This window comes from Palaemon carinicauda, unplaced genomic scaffold, assembly GCF_036898095.1.
Source record: "Palaemon carinicauda isolate YSFRI2023 unplaced genomic scaffold, ASM3689809v2 scaffold3950, whole genome shotgun sequence".
Taxonomy (NCBI): Eukaryota; Metazoa; Arthropoda; class Malacostraca; order Decapoda; family Palaemonidae; genus Palaemon; species Palaemon carinicauda.
The window spans coordinates 5,001-10,000 of record NW_027171619.1 but is presented as its reverse complement, the minus strand read 5'-3'; the positions used below and the strand labels follow the sequence as shown (position 1 = coordinate 10,000).

Sequence of the window (5,000 nt, the reverse complement as noted above, 5' to 3'; positions counted from 1 at the left end):
AACCCTGAACAATGAAAAAAGACTAGATAAAAGGTACGAGAAACGATAGGGGAAGAAAACACAGAAAAGGGTGAATGGGAAATATTACCAGAGAACAAAGGAGCAGTGAAGGGGAAACGGGGAAAAAATAAGAGAGAAACAGTAAAATAGACAATCGACGAAGAAATGAGAGAGAGAGAGAGAGAGAGAGAGAGAGAGAGAGAGGAGAGAGAGAGAGAGAGAGAGAGAGAGAGAGAGAGAGAGGATAATTTCAGATAGAGTTTTAGGGACTCATTGATAATTGCAATAGAAGGAGAGTACAAAGCCAGGCGAATGAACGGGTCCTGGATAACCAATGGCTTGATCTTCCTGAGACGAGGCCGTAAAACACCAGGGGTGAATGTTCATTGTTCAGACTAGAGGCCACTTGTTTATCCCCTATATTCATTTCTCTAACAATAGCATAGGTGGAACGATTAGAGTAGACTTCGCTCTTTTGTAGCAACGAATAACATCAGGTCTAGAAATTAATAGAACTCCAGAGGATAAGAAGAATAATGCTAAAAACATTCCCATTCTACTCCGTACATATTTCATTACCCTGCCAAAGAGTTTTTTCATAGATAAAACTGTGTGATAGGTTCATATAAGTAAACATCTAAGGGAGATATGATCGGCATTGCACAAAGGAACAAATAGAAAGCTTAGGAATACTCTGCCGTGATGAGATTATCTAGATTTCAAAATACATAATACATATGATTCCTGAAAAAAGGGTCAAATCGGAAAGGGAGGGAAGAAAAGTGATGAAATCTTGAAATAACTTCTGGAGGGGGAAAGTTCCCTTTCAAAAGGAAAATGCATTGAGCTTTATTTCTCCTTTATGGTGATGGTTTCTTACCTTCAGTCTTTTGGCAGGAGGCGGCGTCTCGCTCTTAATGGAGAAAGGACCGAGGGGCGTCGTGGCTCGGCTTGGAGACGTCCCAGCGCCCCTGGGTTCCAGCTTGACTCCAGCCAAAGGAGGCGGGGGTGAGGCGACGCTTGCCCCTGGCCCTATGGTCCCTGAAGCAGCTCCTGGGGGCGTGGAGAGGGCGCGTGGCGAAGAGACTCCCTGCTGCGGAGGGGGTGGAGGAGACGGTGCCATTGATATCCTGTCGTCTCTTCTCTTTCTTGTGAGTTGCCCGAGGTTGAGGCTGCGGGCGTGGTCCAGCACGCCCATTCATTTCGCTGTTCTCTAATTTGATGTGGGCGCCATTGTGATGGTGACTGGGAGGGTGGCGTCTGGGGTTGTGGACGTTGGGGCATCTGAGGCTGTTGAGACAGCTGCTGAGGAGGAGGCTGAGGCGCCCCTTGATGTGGTGGCTGCTGCTGCTGCTGGTGAGGGTGGAGGTGAAGAGGCGCCCCAGGACTGGCATGGGTCTGAGGCGGGGGAGGTGGGGGGCCAGGGCTGTGGTGGGGCGGGGGGTCCCGGCACCACCAGATCGGGCTTGACAATCTCATGTTTGCCCTCGCTGTTCTTGGTGGTGGGTTTCGTCCTTTTGATTTTCATCTTGAGGCTGTGCTTGTCTTCTGGAGTCTGATGCCCTGGCCCTCCTCCCCCTCCCCCTCCCCCACCCCCTCCTCCACTCGCCTGTTGAGGCGTGGTGGGGACCGTGGTGGCGGTGGAAATGGTAGAGGTGGTGGCTGACGAAGTCGACGACGATGATGACGCGTTGGCTGAGGTGTGGTGGTGATGGTGGTGGTGGTGATGGTGGTGGTGATGCTGGGGCGGGGGCACAGCCGAGCTCATTCTTCCGCCGCGGTCGGCCTGGGCAATGTCTGCGTCGAGGTCAATGATTAGGTCTCCCACGCCCACGTCCCATTCTTGGTCATCATACTCGAAATTGGGAGGTTGATGCTGCTGGGATGGGTGTTGTCCTCCACTCCCTCCCCCTCCTCCGCCGCCTCCTCCTCCTCCTCCTCCTCCAGAGGACACGCCCGAAGACGAAGACGGTGTTGCTGCACCCTGCTGGGGCGTTCGTTGTGGTGGAGGCACCTGCGGACTACTGCTGCAGCTGTTACTGTTCCCGCTGCTGCTATTTCTTTGGCCTGCCGAATGGGCGTTGCTGTTACTTTGGTGATGCTGGGCGTACGCCTGCTGCTGCTGCTGGGGCGGCGGCTGCTTGCCCTGAGGATACGTGGCGTTCTTCGAGTGCGCCTTCGTAGGGTAGGAAGCGTTGTGCTTCGGAGATTGGTGGTAGGAGGCGACCTTGCCGTGCGGTGGAGGGTAATGCTGGTGATGGTGTGAGGAGACGACAGCGGGCGTTCCCGAAGACGTTCGATGATGGCTGCCGATGGGCGGCTGCCCTCCTGCAGAAGGCGATGACGAATGGTGATGATGCGAAGTGGAAGAGGCGATGGGAATGACTACTACTCGAATTGTGGGTGGCGGGGGTCACGTTGGCGGATGGGTGGGTGGGGTGAGTGGCGGGTGGGTGGGTGGTCGTGTGGGCGTGAATGGGCGCGGGAGTGTGGGTGGGTGTTAGCTGTAGAAGCACCCGCGGAGCCAGCAGTCGCCCCGCTGAGGGGTGGAGGGCGTCTGCTTGTTCCGGGGGGCGGTGGCTCCCTCCAGGGGTGTCTCGCGCATTACGGGCGACCCACCATCACGCCCTCGCCCCCCCACGACTCAACCCCGCACCGCCCATAATACCCTGCAAAGGACACAAAACGAAAAATTAGTATCACTCGTATATTAACACAAAGCAAAACAAATAATATACATTACAACAAACAATCCTATAAAACTAATACAGAAAAACTTGACCTTAAAATATCCCATTTAGAAAAAAATAGTATTAACTTAAAAGAAAATCTAACAGCAATCCCTACTTCATGAATTTAGATAATTTAAGTCAAATGTTGTAATCTTACACTTTATATTTCAACATATTTTTTTTTTATTATTAATGAGTTATAAAATCTTTTATTATACATATCCCGCAACTATTTATTTAGAGAAAGAAGAGGTTAGATTTAAATACCCTTTATAATTTATACAGGAAAGATCGAAGCGATAATAGTAAAGAAATGATGGAGGATTATACAGTAAAAATGAAAAGGAAAGTGTAGAAGCATAGGAGGAAAGGGAATGTGTGGGGATGAATAGAACCAGTCGCCTTCCAGAAAAAGGCATGTGATTAAGAATAAATACAGACAGGATATTATTATCATTATTATTATTATTATTATTATTATTATTATTATTACTTGCTAAAAAAGCAGAATGCTATAAGGCAAGGGGCTCCAACAAGGAAAATAGCCCAGTGAGGAAAGGAAACTAGGAAAAATGCAATATCTTAAGAACAGCAACAACACCAAAATAAACATTTCCTATATAAACTATAAAAACTTTAACAAAACAAGAGGAAGAGAAATAGGAAAGAATAGTGTGCCCGAGTGTACCCTCAAGCAAGAGAATTCTAACCCAAGACAATGGAAGACCATGGTACAGAGGCTATGGCACTACCCAAAAATAGCGAACAATGGTTTGATATTGGAGTGTCGTCTCCTAGAGGAGAATGACCAGTCATGTAGACAAGCTTTAACCTTTTGCGCTTTCTATAGTGACTGACAGAAATATAGGAAAATATTTCATAACTAGAATAAAATAAAATAAATATATCAATCACTGAATTGAATAAATCATTAAGAAGTTGACGACAAATCGCAAAAATAAAAAAAAAGAAAATTAAAAATACAAAATGAATTACGAAATTAACTACTGATTACATAAATATATCAACATATCTAAAATTAAATAATAAACAAATTAGAGAGAGAGAGAGAGAGAGAGAGAGAGAGAGAGAGAGAGAGAGAGAGAGAGAGAGAGAGAGAGAGAGAGATTGCACTTAAAAATATAATCTCCCTTCATTCTTAAAATACAGAAAAAAAGAAACCAAAAAGGCAAAAAGTATAACCTAATTCATAGAGCTTTCAAACACACTTTAGAAAAGAAGGAAGATTATATAAAACCCAGAATGACATGCAAGTCACTGAACAGGAAGATAGTGAATTACACATACTCAAAATTTAGGAAGTGGTGGCCTGACGGGTGTTTCCCCAATGCTAAAGTTATCAAACATGATATGAATCATAAGTATAACGCAAAGACTTGTTCCCAGAAGAAGAAAAATAAAAGTAATAAAATTCACAAATGCTCACTTGAAAACAACTGAATAAATACCAAGTCAAACTTTTTTTTTTTTCTTAAATCTCATAACTTTCTTTCAAAATTCGATGAATTATACTCAAACCCTCAATTTACTTTCTTAACCTTTTATTAATTTTGACGAATACTGTTCGCTTTACATAAATAAACACTGGCTATCATCAAGGGCTTCATCTAATTGACGGAAATAGCTGCCGGTCAAAGATGATAATATATTAAAGCTTTCATTTTCTTCATTAATAGTTTCAACCTTGAGATCTTAAAAAAATGTATAGAATATCAGACGTCTTAAAACAAAAAGACACCAAACCCTTCGGACTTCAGCAAAAATGGAAGACTGTCCAATAGGGTGTGGCTCCCAAAGAAAGGAAACCAAGAGCTTCCTCTGCCACATTGAAACTTCAATTGCTGAATTCAGGATGCAAAACCTGCACACACAACTTTCCACCAACCAACCATTACATAGTGTACACACACACACACACACACACAGAAATTGTTTCCATACATAAAAAGATAAGCATTTACAAATGTCGTAATTAAAGCTATGGCATAAACCGAGATGAAATAAAAAAAAAAGTTGAATTCACATAAATTACAATTGTCCAAAATCGATTACTATCCCTCCATAATAATCACCAAACTAAAAACTAACCAAGAAAGCCATCCCTAAATTGATTTCATAAACCCATAGAGTCGGAGGCTCCAGATATCGTTACTTATCAAACAACTTTTAGACCATGAATGCCACTATCTTGAAGCTCTGCCGTATCTCAAGCCAAAAAGACCCACCCGATTTGGTGGTGGCCTAACG

The 5,000-nt window shown here is 44.3% G+C and overlaps 1 pseudogene; it reads right to left on the bottom strand.

Moving 5' to 3' along the window:
- Positions 1-880: 880 nt before the first annotated feature.
- LOC137636811 (WAS/WASL-interacting protein family member 1-like) lies at positions 881-2,667 on the bottom strand (annotated as a pseudogene).
- Between the last annotated feature and the right edge of the window lie 2,333 nt (positions 2,668-5,000).